Raw genomic sequence first — 17,735 nt, forward strand, 5'->3', positions numbered from 1 at the left:
CAACAAATGGGCCTTCTCAGCTGCCAAAGCCCATCCTGGATCAATGCAGAAGGCATCCTCATCCCCTGTTGCTGTATGAGACCTCGCATGTCCCATAAACCACTCATGGCCTGTGCCCCATTGCCACCCACCTGCTTTCATAGGGTATGAACACCACTTCATAAGCACAGTTCTAAAGAAGCACATTTCAGGCCCAGTCAGATACCTAACTCTCTAGAAGAGCAGCACGTGACCCGCAGGCTGTGCTCGAGATCTCAGCAGCAGGCACTCAACCTGCTGCACTCTCGCCTTCCACGTGCAGGTGTCTCCTGTGTAGAGGTTTCCATCCTATGTCGCTTTCAAGCATTGGTTGTGTTGTGATATTGACGCGTCGTGTTGCTCTCTGATGCTGCTGCCTGGAGATTTCCCCGGAGGCCGTGGACGCGCTCCGAGGTGGCGCCTCGCCGCGGCGCCGGGCGCTTCACGCCGCTGTGATCACCTGTAATGACTGCAGCCCCGAGGGGAGGAGGGCCGCGGACGGCGAAGAAGATGGGATCCGGATCACCTCGAGTCACAAAGAGAAGCTTAGTGTGTTAGCAAAACCCTTATCGATCGAGGTTCGCCATCAAAACAAAAACAGCCTCCTGAGCGCGAGGCGGGGACCGCGCGCCGGGACCACAGCATCAAGATATGATTTATGAGCCGGCGTTTGTTGCCCTCTGCATTGCAAACACTGCTGACTAAGTAGACGTGGAGCCGTCTAATGTAGCGTCGGGTCCAGGCTGCGCGTGCTGGCATTGTTTTTCTGCTGAGCTCGAAGACAACATTGCAGAATGAAGGCGAGTGATGTGGTTTGTAAGCCAATGGGGATGGGGGCTCATTCTGACAAAGAGGAGGACATTCGCGAGAAGAAAGAGACTGCTCTCAGAACGGAGAGTGAGTTCACACCTGGAGGGGGTCTGCCTTCTGCGGGAAGCAGTGCTTAATTTGTAAAAAAAAAAAAAAAAAGTGTCAGGACTCTCGTCAGGAGGCCCCTGCAGCATGTACCACGCTTTGCCCCTGCCATGCTGCCAATGATAGTAACAACACAACTACTAACCTTCACACTTCTACAAGCGTGACTATTTCAGGCCCAAAAAGCTGTAAGAACGCCTGGGTGGCAGGTAATAGTCATTTTCAGTGTAAATTGAATGATTAATTAACTGTTGTTGTGGTCATCTCTAAATTAGCCAGACAGCGCTACCTTGTGGCAGACTGCCAAGCGCTGGTGTTGACAATTAATTGCTGGTGTGGGGCATCGGAAACCACCGGTTCAAGTTAAGCACTGCCTCTGGCAAACCTCCTCCATGAATACTGCAGCAGGGAGCAGGCCTGCAGTCCGAGGATTCAGTGGCTCCCATCAGCCATTGGTGGTAGAGAGGGCAAGGAGCCTGCTGGTGTTACCAGGCCACCACCTCTCTACAAATGTCATGGAATCACACTACCCAGCCAGAAAACATTCCAAAGATTAATTTAGGCATGGGAATGTATCTCGGCGTATAAAGGAGGAATGCGCTGTTATACGTCCCATTCCCATCCAAGTTGCAAATGATGCACACCCATCAATACTGTTGACCATCAGGCCCTAACTCCGCCTGGATACCTTCCAAACCTTCATCATGTCACCCAGATTAACACCTGAAGATGCCAGAAACCACTGACCGCTTCAAAGCAGTATGAATGATCCTTAGACCCATCACCTTCATCCTCTGTCTCAGGGGCGCGTAACATCGGTCCAGATCCATATCAGGTTTTCAGGATAAACACAGAACTATTTAAATGTAGCCCATTCAGATTCACGCTATTTAAATGGGTCTTTTGTGGATTTCCTGGAAGTTGTGGCATGGGTTTGACCATCATGTAGGACATCTCTGCTCACTATGGAAGCACTCGGATCCACACTTGCAGACACATTTGAAATCCATCAGTACACAGTCAACATCAAATCTCCCTTTAAGTTCCTCGCTCAGCGTCATCTCACCATCCCACCTACAACCATCAGAAATGTGGAGGGTATTTGTTGGGAGTGCTCAGTCCAAAACTCTGTTCTTCACTAGATTCCCACCTCGTAACTGAACCTAACCACTTTGTATTAAAAACACTATTAACAAAAGTTTTCAGAACCTTTGCCTGAGACTGTTCTAAGTAAGTGACCGCAATGAAGAACAATGGAACATAAATCTCTCATTAAACTGAATCGAATAGCAGGTCTACATTCTTACTGCACATATCCTTTGCTCCCTTAATCCTGTATATGTAGTTCCTCAAAGTTACCATGAGGCTTCTAGTTAGAGTTTTGTAACCCACCTAAATAAATAAATTAATGTAATAGTCACTAGTGACATAAAGAACCAAAGCCCTCCCTTTCCATCATTCAGAAGTGGATGTCTGGTGCCGAAATTAAGTTAAATCCTACCAAAATTGAATTTCTCCGACTAACAAGGAGCTTCTGACAAGCACTAATGCAAGGTTGGCTGGTGGATCTGAAGTGAGTCTAAGGCCCTGATTAGGAGTTTGGCAGTGTTTCTGTAGAATCGCCAATGCGGTTGTCCCAGAAAGTCCACCAAATCCGTGGTGAACCTGCCCACTGGATTCCGAGTTCAATCCAGGGCTGGCGGTGGCAGTGTCACAGCAGGGGGTATGTTTGGCTCATAGGAGAGTCTAAACAGCATACTGCCGCCATGGCAGCACCTCCAGCGTGTCTGTGCATAATGTGGCATGCACCATGTCATGCATGCCCCACAGTAAATGCACAACTGTGCACTTTTTGGGGTGCACATCATGTGCTGCCCACATGCACCCCCAAGGGCAGATTTGCCTGGTGTCTCTGCTGGCGGCCCCTTTCCATGCCGTGCCTCCAAGCATTTCATGGCGGGGTCCTGCCATGAAATGCGTGATGGAAAGCCAGGTCAGAATCTGCTTGGTGGTGCCGGCATTGGCCTTGCCACGATTTTCACTGACTTTCCCCACCACCGCAGGATCCTGGATTCTGGCAGTGGTAGTGGTCTTGTGTCGGTCCCACCACCACCAACGTAATATGGCAGTCAGACCACCACCACGAATACGGTGGTCCCAGGAACCCCATACTCATAGTAAGACCCTAAGTCACAGCTCACTACTAATAACAAACTGCTCTGATTCATGCTTGTGAGAAAGAAGGGATCCCTTGGTGACACAAACTAACACAACAAATTGGTATATAATTTACACCAATTTAGCCCATATATTAGAAGTGAATGCTACAAAACCAATCAGTAGATTCTATGATTCTTCTTTATTTTTTGTTTAAAAATTGAATATTTGCAAAAATTAAAAGCAGTACATTACAAATGCATTCAAATACATGTACATTAACACCACATTGCATTAAAATAACAGTAAAAATTATACTAAAAAGGTTTCTAAACCATATATAATCATCAAAGAAGGAGAAAAAGAGAGAACAAGAAACAGACAATCCTATTTGTCATATGTGTACATATCAGGGAACCCGATTGTAAGAGACTAATCCAGGACACACTCTAATTTTAGTGTCTATGGAAGAAGCTTTAACCTTGATTATGTGAATCTGGGCGTCGACGTGTTTCGATGGTTTAGTTAAAATTGACCATCTTTTTCAAGACAGAATAGATACGTCTCTCCTAACACGGGCACTGGATGGTTGCCACTTTCGAGGAAATCCTGTGGATAAACATACTTAAATAAGTATTGTGTACAAAATAGATCCGACCTGTCTAGTACAATGACATTATTATTGACACTAATCATTTTGAACCATTTCAAGCCAAGTTTTACGCAGTCTATACATGATTCATTGTAATTTGTACAGGCATAGTCTCAAATTTTTTATGCTACTGTTTACTGTTCAGTTCGTGTCATTCTTATTGATCTTACCAAGACATTTTCTCGTGTTATTCTTCTCCCATTATCATTTCTCGTATATGGGCTCTTAGTGCTCATTCCCTTCACCCCTTCCGTATAAACCTGTGGGTTACGTGTGTCCAAGTTTAATAGGACCACCTGCTACCTACCACCCGAGAAACATGGGGGGCAGATCAATCATGTAGGCTTAACTAATTTAATATCTTTACCTTATATCATATTTGCCTTGTACTTCTTTCACTTTTCATAATTTTTATTTTTTATTTTTTCAGTCATCTGAGTAGTATCTGTAATGAGATATTCTGGTATCAATACACCATTGTAATTAAATTATATCTCGCCTGTATTCTCTTTCTTCAACCGTTACCTTGTATTTTTAGTTTTTCGGTCTATTCCTGGATGTTCATATCTTCTGAGTTTTTTTTATGATTTAATCTACAAAGGGAGAGGTTATGGGTTGTTACTCCATGTGGTTAAACTCCCCCAGTTTTATTAACAGCAAGTCCTCTCTGTCTTTAACATACCTTTTGTTTTCGGGTGCTATATATAAAGTAGTCTTCCCTTCTTCCTAGGATTATGGTGGGCAGCGTTTGGGGTAATGTAATCGTTTGCCTCTTATTTCCCGACTCTGTAGTTAAATACAATAGCATATTTTATAGTGTTCTTATTATTAGTACTAATATACTTCCAGCATAATAGGGCAAGAATTAGGACAATAGTAAACTAAGACCTATCTGTTCCCCTCTTCTTAAGATTCCCTTCTTCCTTCCCTTTCCTTCTTTAGTACAGCTTCTGTGGTTCTTCAGCGCCGGGACGCCTCGTTGCTGGGGCAGCTGTTGCGCTCAACCAAAACGATAACATAACATAACATAACATACCTCCTTTAGCTTACGCTAATGTTTCCAAAACTCTTCTTCCTGCCCGATTATGTGCCCTGCTGATAAGCGATTCTAAAACGTTTTTCTTCTTGTTTCCTCGCTGAAAATTAAGGAAACAACATTCATCGATGTTGACTACTATTTTATAAATATTTATTTCCTGCCGCTATTTTTGCGTACATACGTGCTACTTACAATCAAAAGGGTAGGTTTGATCCTCCCTTTTGTTTTCAATCCCCGGGGTGGTTGATCTATATGCCTCCTGGTCCGCCTTGGAATGCTCTAATTTAGAAAATAAAACGGACACAGTTCCCACTGTTAGAATAACTTTATTTTGAACACCCCTCCTTATTCTATACTCGAGCTGTCCTTAGCGTTTAGACATAGTTCTCCTTACCTCAAAAGATCCAAGCGCTTACTTCCAGGTCTAGTCTTGTATCCTCCCTCGGGTCATATATACAGAGAAAACGGCTGGCTAACTATGATAACTATGTCTGTATATTTATATGTTGAAACCCCAAATATCATTGGTGCTCACTAAACAATTACAGGTGCATCCATTTGGAGTTCCCGCTCTTCCTCTCACGACCCGGAAGTTCTGCCCTCTTTGCCCGGAAAGTGAGATACTAACCGCTTTGATTGGCCGGATATTCCAAGCCTCTCTTTCACTTTTATTCCTTGGCGTGGTTATCCTGACCGCATCCAAGCCTCGATGTGCTACAAAACCACGTAATGACAATGGCCGTGATTGCAGCCCCCATTGTTTGTACGCATTATGCGTTGTGCCCCTACAGTTCAATTTTTACCTCATTTCATAATCCATGTTAATTCCGTATCCCGGGATACCGTGAAGAACTGTTTATTACAAACTACTGACCTCCTTTGTTTTTACTATAAATTAGTATTTATTTTCCTCTCTATTTTAAATTGGTTAAATGTATTCTATGAATACAGACTATTACATGTCATTCTTAAACCCGTATCCCGGGATACCGTGAAGACCTATTTATTACAATCTACTGACCTCCTTTGTTTTCACTATAAATTAGTATTTTTTTTCCTCTCTATTTTAAATTGGTTACATTTATTCTATGAATACAGACTATTACATGTCATTCTTGGAATCATTTATTTCTGATCTTTTATTTGAAATTATCATAGGTGATTTATTCATCTTATGTCTTGTTACTGATTCGCTACTAGCCTCATCCATTCCTCTCTGGTGTTGAGGCCCTTGTCAATCGTATTAAGGTAACACATGAACCATTGTTCACGTGTTTTCCTTATTGCCTATAGATTACCCCCCCTACGACTGATGATGACCTTTTCTAGGATATACCAGGAGAAATCATTGCAACCATAGTTGTTTTTAAGAAAATGATCAGTCAGGGGAGCATTTTCTTTTTGATTTTTGATAGATGACCTGTGTTCCAAGAGTCTTATCCGGAGCTCCCTACCAGTCTCGCCCACGTACCGATAGCCACAAGGGCAGATGAGTAAGTAGATAACACTCTTGCTTCTACAGTTATTGAGTGTTTTGGAGGACAAGATTTTTCCATTAAATTTCAAAATGTTCGTTTCTATGCAGTTCGGACAGATTGAGCAGGAACCACACTTGTAATTTCCTACAGCTCTTGTATTATTTAGGGTACTTTGGATGCTGCTTTCAGGATTTTTGTACGTTTGTACTAAGGCGTTCTTAATGGTTTTATTCCGCCTAAATGAAAACAGAGGTTTAGGTATTGGAGCTGTGAGACCATTATTCAGAAATTTCCAATTCCGATTCACAATGTTTTTTATTTTATTACTTACTCATGAATACTGACTTACGAACACTATTCTATCTTGGACCTTGTTCTTTTTCTTTTTATTCATATCCAATAAATGGTCGCTATCGTAAAATCTTGCACGTTTAAGGGATTGTTTTACAAGTTTTTTTGGGTATCCTCTCTCTCTCTTAATTTTTTATCCATGATTTCTGCATGGTAGTAGAAGTCATTTAGGTTGCTGCAGTTACGTCGCAGCTTTAAAAATTCCCCAAAAGGAATGTTGTCCTTTTGTGAACATGGGTGGTTACTCTGGTACTGGAGCAAGGTGTTCTTGTCCGTTGGCTTAGAGAAAAGCTCAACTTCTAACACACCGTTTGAGTCTTTAATTTTAATGTCCAGAAAATCCACGCTAGTATCACTATAGTGTGCTGTGAATTTTAAGTTCTCATCTCCCATGTTTAACCATTCCAAAAACAAAGGAGTTCCTCGCTGGCACCATTCCAGACGAAGATGATATCGTCGATGAAGCGGTGCCATCGGGAAACGTTCTCAAAGTATGGTGCCATTTTGTTGTAGATGTGCTTCTGCTCGAAATGGCCTACATATAGGCATGCCAGACTGGGGGCACATGTGGCCCCCATGCTGGTACCCTTCACCTGTTTAAAGAGCTCTTCCTTGAACAACATTTGTTTATTTTTTAATACTAGCTCTATGCAACCCAGGATGAACTCTTTGTGGCCACCCTTTAGATCTTCCTCGTCCAATATTGAGGGCATGACAATCGTGTCATCCTGGGGGATATTTGTGTACAGAGCTTCGATGTCCAAGGAGACCAGTATCTGGGTCACCTTGTCGAAGCTCTGTCCTTCGAATATTGAGATGGTATGGGCTGTATCTTTTAAGTATGACTTCTGTTTCGGGACAATCGGCCTTAAAAAGAAGTCAGCATATTTGCTCAGGGGCTCTAACGTTGACCCTAAACTACTGACAATGGGCCGCATGGGGGGATTTGTTACATTTTTATGGATTTTAGGCAATCCATATATTGCCTGAATTATTGGGTTGGTATTGAATAAGAACCTGTATTCATCATCACTGATCATATCATTTTCCCTTCCGTAATTTAAAAAGCGGGCCACCTCTTTTTTTAATTACTCAATCGAATTCAATGGAACTGATATATAATGTTCAGTTACATTCAAAAGAGTTCTCATTCTATTGTCATAATCATTGCTGCTCAAAACTACTACTCCACCCCCCCTTGTCTGCCGGTTTTATTTTTATTTGATCACACTCTTGTAATTGTTTCAAAGCTGTTCTATGATTTTTGGAGAGATTGTTGGCTTGTCCCTGATGGGAAGCAAGGCTTGTCTTGATTTCAATTTCCACAATTCTCTCAAACAACTCAATATTTTTTTCTACCTGACTTAGGTTGGGAGTAAAAGTGGATTGGGGCTTGAAGCCTGTCGTACTAAGGGCAGGTTGATATTCTCTGTCCGAAAAAAATCTATTCAATCTGACTTTTCTAAAAAAGCTTTTCATATCTTATTCAAGCTCAAATCTATTGGGGGGGGGGGGGCGTGGGCGCAAAGCTAAAACCAAATCTCAAAACCTCCTTTTCCTCACTAGTTAGTTCCCTATCTGACAGGTTGATTATAGGGAATTCATTCACCTCCAATATCGTGAGTTCCTTGTTTTCAGGTAATTGGGTGTTCCCTGATTTGGAGGTGGATGGCTCCTCATCGGTTCTTCTCGAGAGTAGTTCTGATACCCTTTCTGGCCCCTGTAGGGGCGACCTCCTAAAAAATGTTGAGGTTCTTGTTGGAGATTGGGAATAGACCTCCCTGCCTGTTCATTATTGTGTTCCTCGTCCTCACTGGACCCAGAGGTTTCTGAGAAAGTGATTCTCTTGTTTCCTCCTCTTGAATAAACCTGTTTCGGATATTGGGGTTTTTCCCATCTTGTTTCTCTTTTATTGGTATAGTAATCTTTCTGGAGAAATTGATAAACAGATTCTGCACTATATTTTTTTTGATTTATGCTTGACATAGATCTTTAATTCAAGATGCATACGGCTTAGAAAACAAAGTAAAGTGGCAGTTCTCGTTGTTTTTTGTAACTTTTATTTATAATTTTACCTTAACAATTCTCATACAATATGATGTTTGATATGCAGGTACATTACTAGCAGATTCCGTTGCAACAAGCAATGCACTTTAGTGGTAAACAGGTACGTTCCCCTTTCTGGCTAGTTTAATGTGTATCTTCTAGCTACACTCCATGGCCAGTTCTCATTGTTGATATGAATCAGGCCTTAAGTCTCGGAAGCGGACTTTAGAATACCAGCCTAGTGCCTTTTCATCTACCACCAACATGAAGGTACCTGCTACTCACTACCGTACCTGTTGCAATGCTAACCCATGGGATGGTGTACATTGTCTCACCAAAAGACTTATAAATGCAACCACGCCACAGTAACCTTTAATGACCTCCACATGCTCCTCCTCCTGGCCTGCATCATATTCAGAACTGGGTGCGTCAGTGTTCCTCATGTTTGCTGGTGGGTCCTCCTGCACTAATGTTTGGGGACTGTAACTTATTTTTCCTCATCAGACTTTGCTCCAGAGTGAAAGAAAAACACCCAAGGGGGAAAAGAAGGATGAAGAAATAGAGAAAAACAGAATGGGGGTTGAGGGGCAGGGTTAAAAAATAAATTGTCACTTACCTCTGTACGGCCACAATCTTCCTCTGTTGTCTGTTCTCACTTCTCTAACCGGAAGTACACAAGCTCTTCTAAGCCAATCACAATGCTGCAGTCACCATGAGTTTTTTTTTTAGAAAAAGAAATGCCGGCCCTGCAATTTATTTCTGATGGCTACTTAATTGAAGCAACAAACCAAACCTTTGTTTTGATTTGTATGGTCTGATTTATTTAAACCATTCACTTTTTTTATAAATCTCATCAACTTAAAACATTAATTGCATGAGAAAAACACTACATCTACACAGTACAACATATACATATTTTTTCACATTTAACAAAAAAACAACATTCGTTCATTCAATGTACATAAGAATGTAAATACATTAATACGAGAAGCGTTAGTCTTTGTGTGATGTTTACAAAAATAAATTTTGAAGATGAAGCTATTAGCAAAAAGGAAAAAGAAACAAATTGACTGTCACAAATACAGATTCCTCAGTGGTCTGGTTAATACACCGATCAATTAATTCCTTCCTGCTTTTGCCGACGCGTTTCAAACTTGCTTTGTCATTTTGCAAGTTCTCATCAGGGCTTTCTCGTTTTAATCGTCTGAAAATTATGTACAAAGAAAATGAGTAAGATATTTTATTCCTCATTTTCGTCCCCTATGTGAATTGCCCTATACCATAAATAAAAATATATATACCTTTATTTTCGGGTTGACAGCGAGTTTTCCAAAATTCATGTATTCTTTTTCAGTCAAAACTGGGTATTTTCTAAAAAATTGCAATAATCTCAATTAGGATATTGTCATAATTAGGTCAGCCTATGCCTGTGCTGCCAAAAAACACTCTTGGAAATTACCTTTCAATTGTTGGTCTGTCCCTGGACTAGATATCCATTCCACTCAGTAGCGCGCAGGTAAACAATTTACTCCCGACCGCCGGCCGGCGGTGGTCCCGTCTTTTGTTCCTACAAAGAGGATTATAGTGACTACACTGTACGAGTATGTTTATAAAAGACAGGCAAAACGGAGCGGCGCCAGGTGCATACCTTATCCTCGGCGCTCAGAATGTTTTCCTTGCGGCTCCCCTTTAGTCTGACCTCTAGCGAGTCTGACGTTTAGTGTTCGTGATTCTAGAGTAATAAACGCGACAGTTAGCGGCCGCTCAGTTGTTCTGTGAGGCTTTATGAAACATTTTGTGTCATTGCGCTTACCTTGGTTTTTGTGGCTCGCAACGTTTAACTCGCTCCCAAATGAACAGCAATCCGCTCCAGACGGAAGAGTCATTTGGCAAGCTGAGTCTCCATGTTAAATAGAGCACGTGATCAGTTGTTTGAATCACGTGATTCGCCGGAGTTTGTGGGATATGTAGTCCCACCATTCTTCGGTGTTTTGGCATAAACAGTTGCTTGCCTCAAAGATTACACGGGGGCACTGCATATTAGAACAAGCGGTCAATCGTTCATATTCTTGAAATTTCAGAGATCGAATTTAAACCGGTTTGTAGACTATTGAAACGTAATATTAAATACGCTTCTTTCCTCAATAAGACATCATCCACATCTTTGGCATGTTGGGCTTGGGTCATTGTATAAAGCACCGTCCACTTAAAGTCAGTTTCAGTGTGTCCACTGTCAATAAAGTGTTGAACCATTGGAGCGGTCAACACTTTAGTTTTTATTCGTGACCTATGTTGTGTTATGCGGGTGTTCACCTGCTGGTTAGTTTTCCCAATGTACAACTTTCCGCAGCCGCAGATAATTGCATACACGACATTGCGTGTCCTACAGTTCGAAAAACCTTGATTTTTCCACCTCACATTTTTATGCAGGAATTCACTGCCCTCGATTGTTGTATCGCATGAAACACAGTTTCCGCACCTATGGTGCCCCTCAATCGGCTTGAAGCCCCACATTGACAGTAGGTCATGTTTGGGTTTTTCAATAGTGACATCTGCGCGCACTAATTGTTGTCCAACGTTTGGCCCTCATACCCACAAAATCAGACAGACTATATTGAAAAATTGGCACTTATTGGAGGGACTAGAATGCCCTTTTCCCAGACCGATTTTCGCTTACAAAAAAAACCGCAGTATTGGACAACAATTAGTGCGCGCAGATGTCACTATTGAAAAACCCAAACATGACCTACTGTCAATGTGGGGCTTCAAGCCGATTGAGGGGCACCATAGGTGCGGAAACTGTGTTTCATGCGATACAACAATCGAGGGCAGTGAATTCCTGCATAAAAATGTGAGGTGGAAAAATCAAGGTTTTTCAAACTGTAGGACACGCAATGTCGTGTATGCAATTATCTGCGGCTGCGGAAAGTTGTACATTGGGAAAACTAACCAGCAGGTGAACACCCGCATAACACAACATAGGTCACGAATAAAAACTAAAGTGTTGACCGCTCCAATGGTTCAACACTTTATTGACAGTGGACACACTGAAACTGACTTTAAGTGGACGGTGCTTTATACAATGACCCAAGCCCAACATGCCAAAGATGTGGATGATGTCTTATTGAGGAAAGAAGCGTATTTAATATTACGTTTCAATAGTCTACAAACCGGTTTAAATTCGATCTCTGAAATTTCAAGAATATGAACGATTGACCGCTTGTTCTAATATGCAGTGCCCCAGTGTAATCGTTGAGGCAAGCAACTGTTTATGCCAAAACACCGAAGAATGGTGGGACTACATATCCCACAATCTCCGGCGAATCACGTGATTCAAACAACTGATCACGTGCTCTATTTAACATGGAGACTCAGCTTGCCAAATGACTCTTCCGTCTGGAGCGGATTGCTGTTCATTTGGGAGCGAGTTAAACGTTGCGAGCCACAAAAACCAAGGTAAGCGCAATGACACAAAATGTTTCATAAAGCCTCACAGAACAACTGAGCGGCCGCTAACTGTCGCGTTTATTACTCTAGAATCACAAACACTAAACGTCAGACTCGCTAGAGGTCAGACTAAAGGGGAGCCGCAAGGAAAACATTCTGAGCGCCGAGGATAAGGTATGCACCTGGCGCCGCTCCGTTTTGCCTGTCTTTTATAAACATACTCGTACAGTGTAGTCACTATAATCCTCTTTGTAGGAACAAAAGACGGGACCACCGCCGGCCGGCGGTCGGGAGTAAATTGTTTACCTGCGCGCTACTGAGTGGAATGGATATCTAGTCCAGGGACAGACCAACAATTGAAAGGTAATTTCCAAGAGTGTTTTTTGGCAGCACAGGCATAGGCTGACCTAATTATGACAATATCCTAATTGAGATTATTGCAATTTTTTAGAAAATACCCAGTTTTGACTGAAAAAGAGTACATGAATTTTGGAAAACTCGCTGTCAACCCGAAAATAAAGGTATATATATTTTTATTTATGGTATAGGGCAATTCACATAGGGGACGAAAATGAGGAATAAAATATCTTACTCATTTTCTTTGTACATAATTTTCAGATGATTAAAACGAGAAAGCCCTGATGAGAACTTGCAAAATGACAAAGCAAGTTTGAAACGCGTCGGCAAAAGCAGGAAGGAATTAATTGATCGGTGTATTAACCAGACCACTGAGGAATCTGTATTTGTTACAGTCAATTTGTTTCTTTTTCCTTTCTGCTAATAGCTTCATCTTCAAAATTTATTTTTGTAAACATCACACAAAGACTAACGCTTCTCGTATTAATGTATTTACATTCTTATGTACATTGAATGAACGAATGTTGTTTTTTTGTTAAATGTGAAAAAATATGTATATGTTGTACTGTGTAGATGTAGTGTTTTTCTCATGCAATTAATGTTTTAAGTTGATGAGATTTATAAAAAAAGTGAATGGTTTAAATAAATCAGACCATACAAATCAAAACAAAGGTTTGGTTTGTTGCTTCAATTAAGTAGCCATCAGAAATAAATTGCAGGGCCGGCATTTCTTTTTCTAAAAATTATTCTATGGTCCAGCCCACCCTGTGTCCCGGGACCTGTCTCCCAGTTTGTTGCAAAGTTTAGGGCGGGTTTCATACCCGCGAGAGTCCTTAGGGCACTAGAATAATACGAGCTCTGGATTCGTGTGGTACTAAGCACATTGAGGGACTTATTATCCCTCGAAAGGTATGTCTGAGAAAGACACGTTATCGTTTTCTGAAAGTCACATTCAGTCTTTAATTGAATCATCCCCATTCTCCAATATTGCCTTGAGCACCTCTGCACAACAACAAAACGAATCTGATAAATTAATCAGATTGAGTAAGAAGCATATAAGAACAGAGCTTCACGGGCATTTTTTGCTGAAACACCTCAGGGGAGGCACCATCCCCTGGGGCCTACAGGTAAAAAATATACCCGTGATTTTTACAGAGGATGCAGACTATAAAAAGGGTTTTAGCTGCATAAATACCAAGTGCAGCCGGGACCTGATGGTTCATACAATCGAGACGGCACAACGACTCTGTAAAAAAGAACTAGAAGAGATTGAAGAACTGACCAAAAGTATTCAGGACAGCCAGTTGGTGCCTGATGCCAAGGCACTCTTGGAAAAAATCGAAAAAGAAATCCTGACATTTAGGGATAATACGATAAATAACAAGACCGCTCAATACGAGAAGGACTCTAAGTCCTTTACATTAGAGAAAGCCTATCCTTTTCTTAAAGAGGATTATTATTCACAGGTTGATTCACGCGGAGCACTGTATAATTACCAAGGACGGTCCCGCAATAGATTTAAAACATTCTCCGAGACATCATCTTCATCTGATTCATCAGGCACAGAGGCAAGAGGAAATACTAACAAAAAACAGGTCTCTTTTTTAGAGAAGGGCCAACAAGGAAAACCAAGAAACAAAATACCATGGGAAATGCGCACTCGGAGAAACGTCTACAAAACATAGAGATGCCTTCTTCCATTGTTAATCTGTCAAACAAAATTTTAACCAGAGACGAAGAGTCTGTCCTGAATCTGGGTTTAAAATTTGTCCCTAACCAACAACCTGATTTCACAAAAACCAAAATGGAAGCCATTGCCTTTTGTCGAAAGGTGCGACTAAAGGCGTTTTTCGCAAACCAGCCACCCCCTTTAGAGATTGAGACAACAGGATTACGAAATAAATCCACCTTCATTCCTAGCCACAATATCCCTAAACAGATCTTCGCGTTTGAACAAGCTGTATTGTCTTCTATAAACAAACTCGAAAACAACAAAATGTTTGTTAAACACAATATAAGTAGAGGCCAACGTCAAGCATTACAAAGTCTGAAAGAGGATTCCACTATTATAGTCAAAGCAGCCGATAAAGGCGGGGCGACTGTTTTGTGGCCAAGGGAACAATATCTTGGGGAGGGTGAATTACAGGTCAACAACCAGATATGGTACCGAAAACTAAATGCAGATCCAACTAAAGAAATACAAGGGACTATTGCGCAACTAATATCAAGTGGTGTGGAAGAGGGCTTTGTGGGTCCAAAGGAAGGTGATTTTTTGGTTAAAAAATTCCCACGCACTCCAATACTCTACTTTCTGCCCAAGATCCACACAAATTTGAATGACCCGCCCGGACGTCCTATCGTCTCGGGCTGTGACTCTTGTCTCGAGCCGTTGTCAAAATATGTGGATTTTTTCCTAAAGCCCTTCATCTGTAATGTTACATCATACCTGAAAGATACCACCGATTTCCTGAATAAAATAGAGGGGCTAGAGTTCAATCCACTCGAGGAAATAATGGTAACTATGGACGTCACGTCCCTCTATACGCAAATCCCCCAAGGAGAAGCATTGGAGGTGATGGAGATGTACCTTGAAACAAGAGACCGCCCCCATCGAGTGCCTACCAGATTTATTCTGCAACTAGCTGAACTAACCTTGAAAAAGAATTATTTCTGTTTCAATGGCGAGTTCTTTTTTCAAATCAAAGGGACAGCCATGGGATGTCCTTATGCGCCGGAGATGGCCATATTGTTTATGGCCCAGTATGAAGAAAAATTTGTGGCAAATAATAACCCCTATAAGAAATGTATCAAACAATGGTTAAGATACATCGATGACGTGTGGCTCCTGTGGCAGGGGAGCCACACCGAATTAATGGAATTCCATCAATGGCTAAACAACAAACATTGTGATATCAAATTCTCAATTGAACAAAGCAGCACAAAAATGACATTTTTGGACGTGGAAATCAGCTGCGTTGACGGTCATCTTAAATCATCCCTTTTTAGAAAAAAGACGGACAAAAATACCATTCTCCACCACAGCAGTGCGCATCCACGTAACTTGAAAACTAATCTACCTTATGGGCAGTTACTTCGCATTAGGAGGAACTGCTCTGAGCTAGCGGACTACGACTCACATGCACAAATGTTTTGTGAGGAAATGAAAACCAGAGGTTACCCTAGAAAGTTGTTAAAACATGCCTATAAAAGAGCACGCTATACCCCAAGGGAATGCTTATTACAAAGCAAAGTAAAGCCAGAATTGGAGAAACTGGTCTGTGTTACAACGTTTGGCCCTCATACCCACAAAATCAGACAGACTATATTGAAAAATTGGCACTTATTGGAGGGACTAGAATGCCCTTTTCCCAGACCGATTTTCGCTTACAAAAAAAACCGCGAGGAGGAGCTTGGCGGGCATCCGAGATGGCCGCTTGAGCACAGCGCTCTCCGGACCCTCGCCGCTCCCGACATTTTATCCTGGCTGAATCCTGATTTCTTGCAAGAATTCGTGTAGGGGACGTTTGGCTGATTACCCTAGCACTTTTCAGAAATCGATTTGGATCTCGTATTCCTGAGATATGGTGCTCTGAACTTTTGGGCTCCGCCCTTGAGGTGCGCCCGGGACGGGGTGCGGTACTGTAGCCGTCCTGCAATTGAACAACAACGGCAGGAGATCTGGCCTTGTGGGTCCCCCCTTCCTAAGTTTCGGTTTCGATTTTGTTCCGACTTGGGCCACGGCTGTGGATGTCGTGTTGCGACTGAGACTTGGAGGCAGATCGGCTGTTGGGCTTTCATGTGACCTATTTGCTGGTTTGGCGACCTCTACCCGAGTTGTGCCCCCTTTTTCTGTACTTTTGATCCTGTACTTTGGGTGTCGGGCCCGTCGGACCTGGTGGCTTGTCCTGTGACGCATCTTCAAAATGGCGGGCAGAGGGGACAGAGAGACGCGCAAGACCAAAACACCTCTGCGCGGAGCTCCAGTTCAATCAAATGTCATGGACCGTTATACCCATTCTAAGGGGTACCCCGGAGCTGCCCTGCCTGGTTCTAGTATTGCGTCTGAACGAATTTTGGAAGAGTCGGCGGAGCCCTCCTTACAGGATATCATGGGCGCCATCTCGGGTGTGAGGGAATCCATCGGCCTACAGTACGAGGCCTTGGCCCACAAACTTGACACCGTGGCTATCGAGGTGAATCTGATTCGTGCTGACCTCGGCAAGACGAATGAGAGGGTACAATCACTGGATATTAAATCCTCTAGCCTTACGAATGACGTCTCGGAGCTCCAAACAGAGATTGGAAATCTCCGTCGGGGGAACGACTTCATGACCCGTCGCCTGGAGGACTTTGAAAATAGGGCGCGTCGCTGCAATGTTCGCCTGGTTGGTGTACCGGAAAACCCTGAACCCCACTCGGTGGATCTCCTGGTTGAGGATCTGGTCTTGAACCATTTGGCCCCTTCTGGTCTCACAAAGTTTTTCACGGTGGAACGTGCACATCGTGTTCCAGGGGGCAAAGTCAAGCCGGGAGCCCCGCCGAGACCCATTGTAGCGAAGCTTTTTCATTATAGAGACCGGGACGCTATCCTGCAGGCCTCGCGGGCGAAGGGCCCGGTGGCCTTTGAGAATGCTACGGTGAACTTTTACCCGGACTTTTCCCAACAGGTTCAGAGACAACGTATGGAGTTTCGTGGTGCCAAGAAACGTCTCCGGGATCGGGGCCTACGTTACGCCATGCTCTTTCCCACTAGACTCCGGGTTGAATACAATGAACGAACCCTTTTCTTTGATCGGCCAGATGCTGTTAATGACTGGCTGGACTCATTGCCTGACTGTCCTCCTGAGACAGACTCCGCCGCTCACCCTGGCGGTGCCGAAGGTGGTGTGGAGATCTAACTGTTCGGCTATTATGTCTTATTTTGAATACATTCTCAGGAGTGTTGGCCGGCGTCCCTCTACATTGTGATCATTCTGTCTTTTCGTTTGTTATTTTTGTTCTTGCTGAGGTCGGGGGGTGGATGGAACGGAGACCTTTCCTCCTCCGGGGTCTTTGTGTAGAATAGGGGTTCTTGGGCGACAGGCACACTGCAGGTTGGGGTGGCTCTTTAGCTTTTTGCAGGGGTGCAGGGTGGGGGGTGTTTCTCTTCAGTTTGGGGGAGGGGGGTTGGGAAGGTTTTTCTTTTCTGTGTGTTGTTTACAAGGCGAGTTGCTCCTGTGTTTGCTGCTGTTCCTGATGTCTAGCTCATGGACGAGGGGTCTTGGCTCGGGTGGTT

General features: G+C 42.9%; 1 protein-coding gene across 5 annotated transcripts in view; it reads left to right on the forward strand.

The window, feature by feature from the left end:
• Window positions 1-17,735, forward strand: part of SORCS2 (sortilin related VPS10 domain containing receptor 2) — a 2,165,153-nt gene that overhangs the window by 60,385 nt on the left and 2,087,033 nt on the right. The window lies entirely within an intron of this gene.

Source organism: Lissotriton helveticus, chromosome 2_2, assembly GCF_964261635.1.
Source record: "Lissotriton helveticus chromosome 2_2, aLisHel1.1, whole genome shotgun sequence".
Taxonomy (NCBI): domain Eukaryota; kingdom Metazoa; phylum Chordata; class Amphibia; order Caudata; family Salamandridae; genus Lissotriton; species Lissotriton helveticus.